Below are 17,125 nucleotides of genomic sequence, written 5' to 3'. Positions count from 1 at the left end.
TATTCTGTCGTGCGATTTTATTCTATCATCGATGATTGAACCATTCTACTCTTATTCTCTCACAGATAGTGAGAACATGTAATACCTCTACCGATGGACAGGGACCAGAACCCCCGGTGGCAACTATGGCCAGGGGTAGAGGTTGAGGTCGAGGTCGTGCTAGAGGCCGAGGCAGAGGCCGAAGTAGAGCTCAGTCCAGAGCTCGAGCAGTTGCACCTGTTGTAGAACCTCAAGTGGACCTTCAGGAGGAGGTTCCAGTTCAGAATGTACCAGTTGGATCAGTTTAGGTCCCGGAAGAATTCATAGCCACTCCAGTACTTCAGGACGCTCTAGTCCGTTTGGTAAGTCTTATGGAGGGCATGGCCCAGAATGGTACATTTTCAGTGGCACCAGCCGTCTCACAGGCTGGGGGAAGAGCACAAACTCCCACTACTCCCGCTCCGGAGCAGATGGCTCCCCAGAATCAGGATCCAGCAGCCCCGCCAGTTGGAGTAGTTCAGCCAGTTGTTGCGGCACAGATCGGTGATAGGCCCGTCATGTATTTTGAAGCCTTATTGAGACTGGATAAGTTTACCAAGCTCTTTCTAGTTCACTTCAGTGGTACACTTTCTGAGGACCCACATGATTATCTTGAATGCTGCCATGAGGTGCTGCAAAACATGGGTATAGTTGAGACCAATGGGGTCGATTTTGCTGTATTTCAGATGACGGATTCCGCCAAGAGGTGGTGGAGAGATTATACATTGACCCAACCAGTCGGATCACCTGAACTTACCTGGGAGCAGTTCTCTCAGCTATTTCTGGAGAAGTTCCTCCCTATCACACTGAGAGAGGAATTCCGCAAGCAATTTGAGCGTCTACAGTAGGGCAGTATGACTATTACTAAGTATGAGTCCTGTTTTGTGGATTTGGCCCGTCATGCTCTCCTTTTACTACCTACAGAGGGAGAGAGAGTGAGGAGGTTTATTGAGGGACTCACTCACCATATCAGACTTTAGATGGCCAAGGAAACCGGAAGTGAGATTTCTTTTTAGATGGCTGCTAATGTCGCAAGGAGGATCGAGATGGTTCTTGCATAGGAGAGAGTGCAGAGGTCCGATAAGAGGCCTCATCAGTTCGGTGGTTTCAGTGGTGCCTCGTCTGGAGGCAGGGGTAATTTTGGTAGGGGTCATCCTCCCAAACAGTTTCACTCAGCCCTTAATGCATCTCCCGGTGCTTCAGGGAGTCACGGTCCTATTATGCCTTACTCTGGGCAGCCAGTATTCAGTGCACATTCAGCTCCTATTAGTGCACCACCACTCTAAAGTTACTACAGTGGTTATCCAGCCCATCTGGGTCAGCTTCAGCTTTAGCAGCCATGGCATCAGGATGGGTGTTACGAGTGTGGGAAAATTGGTCACATCAGGAGGTATTACCCTAGATTGGCGAGTAACAGATCTCAGCAAGATTCTCGTGCTATCATATCGGCACCGGTTGCTTCACCGCCTACTCAACCAGCTAGAGGTAGGGGTCAGGCAACTAGAGGTGGAGGTCAAGCTATTAGAGGTGGAGGTCAGACCGTTAGATGTGGAGGCCAGCCAGTTAGAGGCCATCTCAGGGACGCAGTTCAGAGTGGTGGGGCCCAGCCCCGATTTGATGCTTTTCCAGCTAGGCCTGAGGCCGAGTCATCTGATGCTGTAATTACAGGTATTATTCCAGTTTTCTATAGAGATGCTTCAGTTCTATTTGATCCAGGATCTACTTATTCCTATATGTACTCCTATTTTGCTTCATATTTGGTTGTGCCTTGTGATTCTCTGAGTGCTTCTGTGTGCGTATCTACACCGGTGGGAGGCTCTATTGTAGTAGATCATGTATATCATTCGTGTGTGGTTACTATTGGTAATCTTGAGACTAGTTTGGATCTTCTACTTCTTGATATGGTAGATTTTGATGTCATCTTGGGTATAGATTGGATGTCCCCTTATCATGCTATATTGGATTGTCATGCCAAGATAGTGACCCTAGTTATGTCGGGGTTACCTCGATTACAGTGGAAAGGAACTCCTGGCCATTATGCCAGCAGGGTTACTTCTTACATGAAAGCTCGGCGTATGGTAGAGAAAGGGTGTCTAGCTTATTTGGCTTATATTCGTGATCCTAGTGCGAATGTCCCTTCTATGGACTCAGTACTAGTTGGTCGTGAATTTCCAGAAGTATTTCCTGCAGATTTGTCGGGGATGCCACCCGACAGAGATATTGACTTCTGTATTGATTTGGCTCCGGGCACTCAGCCCATTTCTATTCCACCATACCGTATGGCCCCGCCAGAGTTGGAAGAATTGAAAGAGCAGTTACAAGACTTGCTTGATCAGGGATTCATTAGACCTAGTCTCTCGCCCTGGGGTGCACCAGTATTATTTGTAAAGAAGAAAGATGGCTCTATGCGGATGTGTATAGACTACCGGCAGTTGAACAAGGCTACTATCAAAAACAAATATCCGCTGCCAAGAATTGATGACTTATTTGATCAGCTTCAGGGTGCCAAGGTATTTTTGAAGATCGATTTGAGGTCTGGTTACCATCAGTTGAAGATTAGGGCCTTTGATGTCCCTAAAACAGCATTTCGAACTCGGTATGGGCATTACGAATTCCTAGTGATGTCATTTGGATTGACAAATGCCCCAGCAGCATTTATGGCTTTGATGAATCGGGTGTTCAAGCCTTATTTGGATTCTTTTATGTTTGTATTCATTGATGATATCTTGATTTACTCCAGCAATCGAGAGGAGCATGAGCAACATCTTCGAAGTGTGCTTCACACCTTGAAGAATAATCAGTTATATGCCAAGTTTTCAAAATGTGAGTTTTGGTTAGACTCGGTTACTTTTGGGGGGCATGTTGTATCGGCAGAAGGCATAAAGGTGGATCCTAAGAAGATTGAGGCTATTCAGAATTGGCCTAGACCTACTTCAATTATAGAGATTCGGAGTTTCCTGGATTTAGCAGGTTATTATCGTCGGTTTGTGGAAGGGTTTTCATCTATACCAAGCCTATTGACCAGATTGACCCAGAAAGGTGTCCCATTCAGATGGTCAGACGAGTGTGAGTTGAGCTTTCAGAAGCTCAAGACCGCTTTGACTGCGGCGCCAGTGTTGGTATTACCCACAGGTTCAGGATCAGATACGGTATATTGTGACGCATCTCACATTGGGCTTGGTGCACTATTAATGCAAGATGGCAAGGTAATTGTATATGCGTCACGGCAGTTGAAACTTCACGAGAAGAATTATCCTGTTCATGACTTAGAATTGGCAGTCATTGTTCATGCGCTGAAGATTTGGAGGCATTACCTCTACGGTGTCTCGTGTGAGGTATTTACTGATCATCGTAGCCTTCAGTATCTGTTCAAACAAAAGATCTTAATTTGAGGCAGAGAAGATGGTTGGAGTTGTTGAAAGACTATGATATCACCATTTTGTATCACCCCGGAAAGGCCAATGTGGTGGCCGATGTTTTGAGTAGAAAGGCTTAGAGTATGGACAGTCTTGTGTATATTCCGGTTGGTGAGAGGCCATTAGCTGCAGATGTTCAGACTTTGGCCAATCAGTTTGTGAGGTTAGATGTTTTAGAACCTATTCGGGTTCTAGCTTGCACAGTCGCTCGGTCTTCTTTATATGAGCGCATTAGAGAGAGGCAGTATGATGATCCTCACTTACTTGTCCTTAAGGACACGGTACGGCACGGTGATACCAAACAGGTTGCTGTAGGGGAAGATGGGGTTCTGCGAATGCAGGATCGTATTTGTGTGCCTAATGTGGATGGGCTTCGTGAATTAATTCTTGAAGAAGCACATAGTTCCAGGTATTCTATTCATCCAGGTACCGCCAAAATGTATCAAGATTTGCGGCAACATTATTGGTGGAGGAGAATGAAAAAGGATATAGTTGCATATATAGCTCGGTGTCTGAATTGTCAGCAAGTTAAGTACGAGCATCAGAGACCTGGTGGTTTGTTTCAGAAGTTAGAAATTCCTGAGTGGAAGTAGGAGCGTATCACTATGGATTTTGTTGTTGGGCTCCCACGGACTCAAAGAAAATTTGACGCAGTTTGGGTCATTGTGGACAGGTTAACCACGTCAGCACATTTCATTCCAGTGGCAGTTACCTATTCTTCAGAGAGGTTAGCTGCAATTTACATTCGTGAGATTGTCCGCCTTCACGGTGTGCCCGTGTCTATTATTTCTGATCGAGGTACGCAGTTTACCTCACATTTTTGGAGGACTGTACAGCGTGATTTAGGCACGTGGGTGGAGTTGAGTACAGCATTTCATCCACAGACAGACGGACAGTCAGAGCACACTATTCAGATATTAGAAGATATGCTCCGAGCTTGTGTTATAGACTTTGGAGGTTCTTGGGATCATTTTTTGGCACTTGCGAAGTTTGCTTATAATAATAGCTACCAGTCGAGCATTCAAATGGCTCCATATGAGGCATTATATAGAAGGCGATGCTGTTCGCCAGTTGGTTCGTTTGAACCAGGAAAGGCTCGGTTGTTGGGTACCGATTTGGTACAGGGTGCCTTGGATAAGGTCAAGATTATTCAGGATCGACTTCGCACAACTCAGTCTAGGCAAAAGAGTTATGCCGACCGTAAAGTTTGTGATATTGCATTCATAGTTGGATAAAGAATATTGCTCTGGGTTTCACCTATGAAAGGTGTAATGAAGTTCGAAAAAAAAGGCAAGTTGAGCCCTAGGTATATGGAACCCTTTGAAATTCTTGAAAGGGTGGGTGAAGTAGCCTACAGGCTTGCATTACCACCTAGTTTATCAGCAGTTCATCCGGTGTTCCATGTGTCTATGCTCCGGAAATATCATGGTGATCCGTCCCATGTGTTAGATCTCAGCTCAGTCCAATTGGACAAAGATTTGACTTACGAGGAGGAGCCGGTGGCTATTCTAGCCCAGCAGGTCCGACAGTTGAGGTCAAAGAGTTATCCTTCAATTTAGGTGCAATGGAGAGGTCAGCCGGTAGAGACATCTACCTGGGAGTCCGAGTCGGACATGCGGAGTAAATATCCACAATTATTTACCAGCTCATGTACTTTTTTTTAACTCCGTTCGAGGACGAACGTTTATTTTAGAGGTGGAGAATGTGATGACCCAAAATGTCATCTTTAAATTTAATAAGTAATTATGTGTTCTAAGACCTCAAAAAACACTATTTATCATTCCTCGACTTGCGTGCGTAGTCCGTAAAAGTTTCCGAAAGGTTTTTATGTGAAAAATGGATTAAATGTGAAATAGAGTCTTAAAACTCAACTAAGTTGACTTTGGTCGATATTTTGAGCAAACGAATCCAAATCAGTGTTTTGACAGTTACGGTAGCTCCGTATCGTGATTTGGGACTTGTGCGTATGCCCGAAATTTAATTTGGAGGTCCCTAGCTCAAGTTATGACCATTTAACGGAAACTAGTAATTTAAAGGCTAAAGATTTTCACGTTTGACCACGGGGTTGACTTTTTGATATCGGAGCCGGAATCCGATTCTGGAAATTTGAACAACTCCATTATGTCATTTATGACTTGTGTGCTAAATTTGAAGTCATTCATTTAATATGTTTTAGCACGAGATTTGCAAATTGAAAAGTTAAAAACTCAAAGTTCGAATCGGGGTGTGAATTATAATTCCAGCATTGTTTGACGTGATACGAGACCCCGAGTAAGTCCGTATTATGTTATTGGACTTGTTGGTATATTTGTACGGGGTTCCGAGTACCCCGCGAGTGATACAGATCGAAATCGGATCAAGAATTGGACTTAAGCAAAATCTGAATTTTTGCCTTTTGTTATAATCGCACCTGCGGATTTTTGACCACAGAAGCGAGCCTTCGATCGCAGATGCGCCAAGGCGTGGCTGGGCAAAAGTCAGCAGATGCGGAAATCTGCACGCACCCGCGCATTCGCAGAAGCGTACCCGCAGATGCGCACCAAATCACGCAGATGCGAACATACGCTGGCAGCCCCTTTTCCGCAGATGCGAGAGTTTCTCGCAAATGCGAACTCGCATGTGCGAGCCCAGGCACCACATGTGCGGAAATGCCTGGGCAGTGTATATATTGAAGAGTCCGAAATTATTTTCACATTTTGGTCGTTTTGAGCTCGGTTAAGGCGAATTCTTGGGCGATTTTCACGGGAAACATTGGGGTAAGTGTTCCTTATCCTATATTGATTATATTTCAGGATTCCATACTCGTTTATATCATGAATCCGTAAATTTATGGAAGAAAAATCATTTTTTTCTAAAATCTTCCAAAAACGAGAAATTTAGATTTGAAGGTCCATTTAATATCGGAATTGGATAATTTTTGTATGGTTGAACTCGTAGCGGAACGGGTGTTCGAATTTCGCGAGTTTTTTCGGGATTTGAAAGTTACATAAACAGATTAACAAAATCTAAAGCTACTGTCACGACTCGAAATTCCCATATTCGGAACCGTGATGGCATCTAACATTTCACTTGCTAGGGAAGCCAACGTTAGAATAATATTAGCCATTTTAAAACAATTTAAAATTAATTACTAACAAAGAAACAAATGCGAAAATAAAGTATGAAATAAAGTGAATAATCCATAATAATAGCGATGTATAAATATCATCCCAGAACTGGTGTCACAAGTGCACGAGCTACTAGAATAGTACAAATAAAAGTCTCAATGAAAATAAAGTTGTCTGAAAGAAATACACAGCTATGATAAAGTGGAAAGGGATTTCAGAACTGCGGACGCCATGCAGTTATACCTCAAGTCTCCCGCGAATAGCTGAATCCGAGCAAATCTATTGTACGCCGCTGGGACCAACTCCGGTATCTGCACAAGAAATGCAGAGTATAGTATGAGTATAACCGACCCCATGTACCCAGTAAGTGCGGAGCCTAACCTCGACGAAGTAGTGACGAGGCTAAGGCAAGTCACTTACATTAACCTGTACGCAATAATATAAATAAAACAGGTAACTCAATTCAACAGTTGAAGTCAACTCGGCAGTCATAACCAATTATTATTTCAATCAGTTTTCGTTGTGGCGTGCAACCCGATCCTCAAATAATATAATTTACCAATTCTTATAAAAGAAATTACTCCAATAAATGTATTCATATTCAATTCCGTTGCGGCATGCAACCCGATCCCACAATATATTCATTTCATTTAATCATGTTGCGGTGTGCAACCAGATCCTCAATATATATTTTCAATCAATTCTGTTGTGGCGTGCAACCCGCTCTTCCAATATATTCATTTCAATCAATTTTGTTGCGGCGTGCAACCCGCTCCTCCAATATATTCATTTCAATCAATTCTATTGTGGCGTGCAACCCGCTCCTCCAATATATTCACTTTCATTTCTGTTGCGGCATGCAACCTGGTCCTCAAATAATATAATTTACCAATTCTTATAAAATAAATTACACCAATAAATACAACAATTAATATAAAATTATAAGATAACAAGCATACAATAATTATAATTTATTTAAAAATAAGTGATGACAAGTAATAATTAATTGTGGAAATTAAGGAGAAAATAGGCAATTTAATAATTAGTATGCTAAATGCCAAGTAGCAATTAAGTCACATAAATCAAATAAGCATGTAGCAATTATAGCGTGGATTCAAGGCATAATATTGAGCAAGGAATATGAGAAAAATAATTAATATAATAATTAATTCATGATTTAAAATAATTTATGATTTTCAAATAATTAGGCAAACAATTAATTTGACGACGTATAGATATTTGTCACCTCGCCTATACGTCGTTCACATGAATTTCACATAACAAATAATTCAAGGGTTCTATTCCCTCAAGTCAAGGTTAACCACGACACTTACCTCGCTTCGCAACCAATTTCAAGATTCCAATAAACCTTTGTCTCGCGAATTCGTGTCCGAAAGTTTCAAATCTAGTCACAAACAATTCAATATACTCAACACGAATCGTAGGAATTAATTCCATATGAATTCACTAATTTTTCCGGATTAAAATCCAAAATTTATTTTAAAAATTGACAGTGGGACCCACGTCTCGAATTCTGGAAAAACTCACAAAATCTGAACACCCGTTACGATATGAGTTCAACCATATAAAAATTATCGAATTCCGACATCGGATTGACCTTCAAATCTTCATTTTATATTTTTGGAAGATTTTATAAAAATCTGATTTTTCTTCCATAAATTCACGGATTCATGATGTAAATGAATATGGAATCATGAAATATAATCAATATAGGATAAGAAACACTTACCCCAATATTTTTCTGTGAAAATCGCCTTACCCGAGCTCAAAATTGTGAATAATAAAAAATGGGGCAAAATCCCATTTCCAGAACTTAGGTTCTGCTGTCCAGGAATTTCTTCTTCGCGAACGTGACAGCTCTCTCGCATTCGCGAAGCACATTTTTGTGCTGCCCGGATTTCCTCCTTCGCGAACGCGAGCCCGGTCTCGCGAACGCGAAGACCAAATTTGCCCCAGGCCGTCTTTCCCTTTTGCAAACACGAGGCCTCGCTCGCGAACGCGTGTCCCCGGTCGCGAACGCGAAGCACAAAATGGCCAGTCCGAATTTCCTCTTCACGAACGCGAGACTCCCCTCGTGAGCACAATGATGGAAACTAGATACAGGCATCAGAAAATTCCAGCAGCTGTTTAGTCCAAATTTCGATCCGTTAACCATCCAAAACTCACCCGAGGCTCCCCGGACCTCAACCAAATACACCAACAAGTCCTAAAATATCATAAAACTTAGTCGAAACCTCAAATCACATCAAACAACGCAAAAACAATAAATCATACCCCAATTCAATCTTAAGGAATTTAAGAATTTTTAACTTCTACATTCGATACCGAAACCTATCAAATCAAATCCAATTGATCTCAAATTTTGTACACAAATCATAAATGACACCTATAAAAGTTTTCAGAACTTGAATTATCAATTTGTGGTCAAACTTTGAAATGTTTAAGGCTTTAAGCTTCTAGTTTTCGTCAACTAGTGATAATTCAAGCTAGGGACCTCCAAATTAAATTTCAGGCATATACCTAAGTCCCAAATCACGATATGGACCTACCGGAATTGTCAAAATACTGATCCGGGTCTGTTTGCTCAAAATGTTGACCTAAATCAACTTAAGTGAGTTTTAAAGCTCTATTTCACATTTTAATCAATTATTCACATAAAATATTTTTGAAAAATTATACGGACTGCACACGCAAGTCGAGGAATGAAGAATAGTGTTATTCGAGTTCATAAAACACAGAAATGAATGTTTAAATTAAATATGACATTTTGGGCCATCACAATATGATATGTTAATTAGTTTAACATTAAAATAAATTTTATGTGAATATGAATAGCATATAATAAATGGTAATTAGTTTGACATTAATTTTATTTGCATGCTAATATAAGTTATTTGTTAACTTATGATCCACATGGGATTATAAAATCATGGAAGATAATTATGTTGTCTTAAACATGATTAAGACACTTAGCTAAATAATTGAATAGGTTAATTTTTATAATATTTTAATTTTTGGACGATGATTGGGAACATAGTAAACTCTCGACTCCATAATTAATATATATATTTATTAACTTAATCAATTAATGCTTAGTGTCATAATATGTATGTATGCTGAACATAGTGCCTAGCATTATTTTTTTTATCCTCATAATATTTTTATTTTATTAAAGAATGACTACTGCTTCGAAAAACATTGTTGTTGAGCTCAACAAAGGGTTGAAACTCAATAGTGACAACTATGAAACCCGGAGCTTGAAAGTCCAGTATGTGCTAGAGGAGCAAGAGGCTCTGGAGGCTATTAACAATGTTATGAATGAGCCTGAGGAAGGCAACACTGCTCAGCATAGGCTTGAGCGTGAAGCCTATGATAGATGGAAGAAAAAGAACTCCATTGCTCGCATTACGTTGTTGAGAACCTTGGATGATGACATCCTAAGGGAGTTTAAGGATCATCAAAGAGCTATTGATCTTTGGAATACTTTGAGGAAAAGGTTTGGCACCTGTTCCACTGCAAGGTTGCGATCCTTATCGATCAAATTTGATTCATATAAGAAACGCCCAGAACATTCAATGAAAACACATCTGAGGCAAATGACAAATATGATTGGGGAATTGAAAGATACTGGTCATGTGTTGACTGATGAACAACAAATTCAAGTTGTCATACGCTCTTTACCTAGTTCTTGGGATCATATGAAAAGCATCTTGAGTTAGAGGAGGAATGACTTGAGGCTGCAAAGCAAATAACTGAGTTACACATGGAAACAACCTCCAAAACCAAGAGTGATTCAAAGAAAAGGACCTAGGGAAAGAAGAGAGGGCCACCTCAAACTCAGCAAGCTCAGCCTGCTAAAAGGGCAAAGACTAAAAAGGCAAGAACAGACGTCCCAAACGTGTCAAAGTTGCTAAAGAGAAATTTTATAATTGTGACAAAAAGGGTCACTATGCCAGAGATTGCTCTGAGCCTCCTAGAAAGGTATTTCACGATACTCGAGTTAGTGAACTTTGTGTTTGTAAGGTATTTCACGATCCTAGAAAGGTATTTCACGATGCTCGAAGAGAGGGACACCTCAAACTCAACAAGCTCAGCCTGCTAAAAAGGCAAAGACTAAAAAGGCAAGAACAGACGTCCCAAACGTGTCAAAGTTGCTAAAGTGAAATTCTATAATTGTGACAAAAAGGGTCACTATGCCAAAGATTGCTCTGGGCCTCCTAGAAAGGTATTTCACGATGCTCGAATTAGTGAATTTTGTGTTTGTAATTTTGTTTTTCTAACTGAATCTAATCCTTTATGGATTGTAGACTCAGGAGCAACAGACCACATAGCTTGGGAACGCACAATCTTTGTTGAATTTTGGTGAGTTCCACGTGGAGCAAAGTGGATATATGTGGGGAACAACAATAAAGTTGATGTTGAAGGGATCGGAACATGCAAGTTAGTCTTGCGTGGTGGTCGAAACCTAATACTACATGATGTTCTCTTTGTACCAACAATTCGCCGGAATATTATTTCAGTTTCAGTTTTGCTTAAGCTAGGATTTGACTTGTTTTGTCATGGCAATTCTGCCAAGTTGAATTATGGTCCAACATTATTTAGTTTTGGTCATGTGACCGGAGGTTTAATTATTATGGATTTGGATTATGATTCATTTAATAATAATGCTAGTTTTTCTATGTTTGTTTCTTCACATAAATATGATAGTGATGTAAACATATGGCATGCTAGACTTGGTCATATTGGCCAACAAAGAATTCAAAGGTTAGTAAATCAAGGTTTTCTTTCTAGCATTGAACATGTGGAATTGTCCACTTGTGAAAATTGTCTAGCTGGAAAATCTGTAAGAAAACCTTTTGGTTAGGTGACTAGAGCTGAATATCCTTTGCAATTAGTCCATTCGAATATCTGTGGGCCTATGAATGTTAGGGCTAGGCATGGAGTAAATTATTTTATCACATTTATTGATGACTTTACTTGTTTCAGTTATGTCCATTTAATTTCCCACAAATCAAAGCAATAAGTTGCTTCAAATGCTATATGAGCTTAGTGGAAAATCAATTAGACAAGAAGATAAAAGCTCTTCGAACTGACCATGGTCGTGAATACTTATCAACCCAGTTTAATAATTTATGTGATGAAAAGGGAATAGTTCATCAGTTGACTATACCAAATACTCCACGGCAAAATGGTGTTACGGAGAGAAAAAACAGAACGCTCCCAGAAATGGTTAGGTCAATGATGGTACAAGCTAACCTCCCAATTAGTTATCGGGATGATACGTTGCTTACTGCCACCTTTGTACTTAACCGAGTGCTGACAAAATCAGTTACTACTACTCTATATGAGTTATGGACTGGAAGGCAACCCGACCTGAGTGTATTAAGACCTTGGGGTTGTGCTGCCTATACACATGATTCCTCTCACAAATATGGAAAATTAGGCCCGAGGGGAAAGAAAAGTATCTTTATAAGATATTCTGAAACCTCAAAGGGTTATGTATTTAAAGGTCAACAAGACAGTGGGAGTGTAACTCAGTTTGAATCACGAGATGTCACATTCTTAGAGGATGAGTTCCCTAAGAAGGGAGAGGTAGATCAAGACCTAGCCTTATTTGAGATAATGGATTAAGAAGTACAAGGATCACTTCATTCGAGTAGGAGAATTTTAGCAGATGATGAATTAGTTTCTCATCAAAGACCTCCTTCATCATTAGATGCAAATGAAAGTAATCCTTCTACATTTAGTGGAAGTGACCAAATGGATCTTGTTCCAAGTGGAAGCGAGATGGTCACAGATCTTGTTCCAAGTGGGAGCAGGATGAATGATCTTGATCCGAGTAGGAGCAACATTGATCCAAATGGGAACAATAATGAATCACAAATAAGATGTGGTTCTCGTAAAAAGATTCCCCACCGATGATTTGATGTTGAAGGAAGAGAACTATTTATGATGCTCTTACAAGAAGAAAACGAGCCTAAAAATGTAAAAGAGGCTCTCTCATGCCCTTCTAAGGATAAATGGACAAAATCAATGGAAGATGAATTGGAGACTATGAGAGTCAACAAATTTTGGGAACTATTGACCTCCCTGAAGGATGCAAAGCAATTGGGAGCAAATGGATTCTCAAAATTAAGCTCAAGGCTGATGGCACAGTTGAGAGATATAAGGCTCGACTGGTGGCAAAAGAGTATACATAGCATAAAGGAATAGACTACTAAGAGACTTTCTTGCCTGTTGTACGATTTACCTCAGTTCGCCTGGTTCTAGCTATTGTTGCAAACTTGGATCTTGAATTACATCAGATGGATGTAAAGACTGCCTTTCTCAATGGAGAACTAGATGAAGAAATCTATATGGAACAACCTGAGTGTTTCATTGAAAAGGGCCACGAACAAAAGGTTTGTAGACTTTTGAAATCTATTTATGGCCTCAAACAATCTTCAAGGTAGTGGTATATATGCTTTCAGAATGTTCTTGTATCCAATGATTTTACCATAATGGATGAAGACCATTGCGTTTATACCAAGAGATCAAGAAACAAGCTTGTGATTTTAACATTGTATGTAGATGACATACTTATAGCTGGAAATGATAAGGAGTTTATCACTGAGATAAAGTCATGGTTGTCATCTCAATTTGAGATGAAAGATATGGGTGAAGCTATATATACTCTTGGAGTTAAGATTTCAAGAGATCGTCCAAAGAAACTATTGTATCTATCACAAGAGAATTACATTAGAAAAGTTCTTGAATGATTCAATATGCAAAATAGTAGCCCAGTTGAAACTCCTATCAGTAAAGGACATACCTTGGGAAGTCAGATGTGTCCTAAGACTCCTGAAGAGATAGAAAAAATGAACCGAGTTCCGTATAGGAGCACAATCGGAAGTCTAATGTATGTTATGGTATACACTAGACCTGATATCTGTCAAGAAGTTGGCTTGGTAAGTAGATATCAAACCGACCCAGGTTTAGCACATTGGCATGCAGTAAAGAGGATCATGAGATATCTGAAGGAAATTGCCGATTATGCCCTTTGTTACCAAGGCGGCAAGGACCTGCGATTAGTTGGATACAGTTATGTTGGCCATGGAGGAGTCTAGACGAAAGGGAGTCTACCTCAAGATATGTTTTCTTACTCAGTAGTAAAAAATAATCATGTGTATCACTATTTACGATGGAAGCCGAATACGTAGCTCTCGCATCAGCAACACAAGAAGTTGTTTGGTTGAAAAAGTTCTTGGAACACTTGTTGGATATCGCTGAAAATATTGAATCGGTATTAGTCTACTGTGACAGTGAGGCTGCAATATCCTCCACCAAGGACCCTAAGTTTCATTGTAAAACCAAACATATAGATATCAAGTATAACTATGCGAGAGACATGGTTAGACGCAAGGTAGTGAATGTGAAGTATGTGTCTACAAAGGATATGTTAGTTGATCCATTGACCAAGCCTTTGTCTAGAGATGCATTTGTGAGGCACACCAAGTCTCAAGGCTTGAATAGACTCTGAGATACTTTATTTTGTCATTTATTTTCCCGTGTTCACAAAACGAATGTTCTTTGATAATCAATAAAGTTGATTTATATACATACATATTTTTATTGTAGAATATTTTGTGCATTCTTTATTTTTTTTGATAAGTATGTCGGGTAGACAATAGGTTGGCCTTCTCACACAGGCAACTGCCTCCTTATCTTAGTGATGTGAGAAGATGAGACATGGTTTTAAGCAAAAATATCATAAGGATAATTTGAGAGCTATTCGCTTAAAATCAGGATGTCGCTTAAATAATGACATAAGGTCATTAAGGTGAAAACGTTCACTTAGTCTACTTTATGAGCCAAATGTGAGTTAAATATGATTTTGTAGATCAAGGAACTCAAATTGCGATACTTATGGTGTCTAAATATCATCTGTACAACATTCTTTATGAGATAAAGACATACGCTCCTTGGGAAAAAGGAGAAAATGTTCTAGCACATGTTTCATACTATGTGTGCTAATGTCGACTAATTGAGTTAACATAAGTTCATTCTCAACTTATTGTTGTGTGAGACCCAGAGCTTTTATGATGGCTCAAGATTTTGGACCCTCAGCGACTCCGATCAGATACTTGAGACTTAGTGTGATGTTAGTTATCTTAGTGTATTTCCAAAAGACCATGTACACATATTCGGTCTAGCGGAGCATATCTAGAAAAGCAGTCAAACTAATGTTAAGGGGATCGTGAGAAGAGGAAGATCATTGATGGAATTTTATTTATTTGTATTCATTGGTGCACCAATTATAACTTATGAGTTATGATTGTGAATACAAAAAATAATGATATATGACATTTTGAGAGTATATCAAATGTGATTCATATGATCTAGGGTACTGCATACTTTATGATCTACTTGCAGGTTTGTACTCGACGAGAGGCTATATACTCCTAACAGATGTATAACACTTAGCTCTCACAGTATGTTGGTCGCACGGCCTACTTCCATGTATGAATGATTGAGGAGATGAGATAAAAATATGTTTCTCAGACTAGATGAGCACTCCCATTATATGTGAGTGGGAGATGTAGGAAATTTTGGGTCCACCCATAAGGGGTGCTTTAAGGCCCAACAGGGTTATTAGTTAACTCTGATATTTCCAATATAAGTACACTTTGTGTACAATATAATAAAGGATGTGAAGTATTTCCAAAGCCCAGTCTTCTCCTAAAGTTAGACTAGAGCTTAGATTGTGGAATATGGGTTGCTCCAACACACTGTAACAACCACCATCGACCAGTGATTACAGCCGCGGTTTGTCTTTAATTTTCGCTTCCGCTTCACGAAGAATAAGTAAGTTCTCATTTTACAATTTACGTGCTATCTAATGTGTTTAGATTAATGCGTTCCAACAGTCGGAATGTTTGGTTATTAGTCCATGAATTATTTTACCTAGAAAGTAAAAGTTGTACCAATGAAAGTCTGGTATTTGTCTATGGATTTCCTTCAGAACTTTATGACCTTTGTTATCTATTTAGTTCTATTCCATATGAAAAACTTCCATAGCCCAAAATCAAAAAATAAAATCATTTTTTTTAGAACTACTTTTTTCTGATTATATAGTCTTTGCTATTTCTGTTGCAGTATCAAGGTCGAAAATGCCGATTGTTCAAACGCCACCTGCATTATGGTAAGCCACCTTTGCTGGAGTCTTTGAATTCTTTTTACTCAGTCGATTAATTTTGTCTCAATCTCAAAATAGTTGAGGTAGATTAGATAATTATTCTGTAGAACCGATTATACTATACATATTACATAGGTGCATTGATGTTTTTTGTCACGACATGAAATTTTCCACCGACGGGATCGTGATGGCGCCTAACTTTCACTTGCTAGGCAAGCCAACGTTAGAGAATCATTAAACCAATTCCTTATTTCCATTCAGTAAATAACAATAACTAACTAAGATGAAATATAATAAGTGCGGAATATTATAAAATTGTATTAGTTACTACCATCCGGATCTGGAGTCACAATTCACGAGCATTCTAGAATTTTCTATAAGTAATAGTCTAAAAGAAATACAACTGTCTGAATGAAAGGAAATAGTAGGACATAAAATATAGACGGGGACTTCAAGGTCTGTGAACGCCGACAGATCTACCTTGAGTCTCCGGACAGCGGACCAATAGAAAAATCTCGATCAACTTGAGCCGGTACCAAAATCTACACAGAAAGTGCAAAGTGCAGCATCAGTACAAACGACCCCATGTACTGGTAAGTGTTGAGCCTAACCTCGGCGAAGTAGTGACGAGGCTAGGACAAGACACCCACATATAACTTGAACAGTATAATCATGCTAGTGGCAACAACACTAAGTAAAAAAATAATGCAGAAATAATGGGAATACAATATAAAGGGTGAGAATAATGAAAACACAAAATTAAACCGAAAATCCTTAAATGAATTGAGCAAATAAAACAGCAAAGGAAAACTGCACGACATCACCCTTTGGCTCTCTCAACCTCACCAAATAAATAAATAGAACGACACGGCATTACCCTTCGTTCTTTATCACTCACAAATCACGGTACGGCATCACCCTTCGTGCTTTACACTCTTCCTCACAATATAAATAATGCATGCACGGCATCACCCTTCGTGCTTTACACTCCTCCTCACATATCACAAAATCAATAACAACGGATAGATAGTAGTATCACAAAGAAACCAGTATTTTACCCATAATAAATAGTACAATATAACCTCAACCTTGAATCAATATTCGAAAGTTACCAAATCTCAGTGAAACTACATATAAGTCACCCAACATTTCAAATAACCTGCCAAGCATGAATATTAGAATTTAAGGCTACAAAATTGACAAGAATAGAATTTCACTCGCATGCTATGACTCGACAACAACGCATAGATGTTCGTCACCTCACCTATACATCGTATTTAACAACCAAACATGTAGCAAATAAACACATAATACCTATTCCCTCAAGTCAAAGTTAGACACGACACTTACCTCGATTCGCAGGCTACTCATTGCTCAAGTACCGCCTT

The sequence above is a fragment of the Nicotiana tomentosiformis genome, chromosome 11 (genome assembly GCF_000390325.3).
Source record: "Nicotiana tomentosiformis chromosome 11, ASM39032v3, whole genome shotgun sequence".
NCBI classification, from domain to species: Eukaryota; Viridiplantae; Streptophyta; class Magnoliopsida; order Solanales; family Solanaceae; genus Nicotiana; species Nicotiana tomentosiformis.
The sequence above is the reverse complement of the archived record's forward strand: the minus strand, read 5'-3'. Positions refer to the sequence as shown.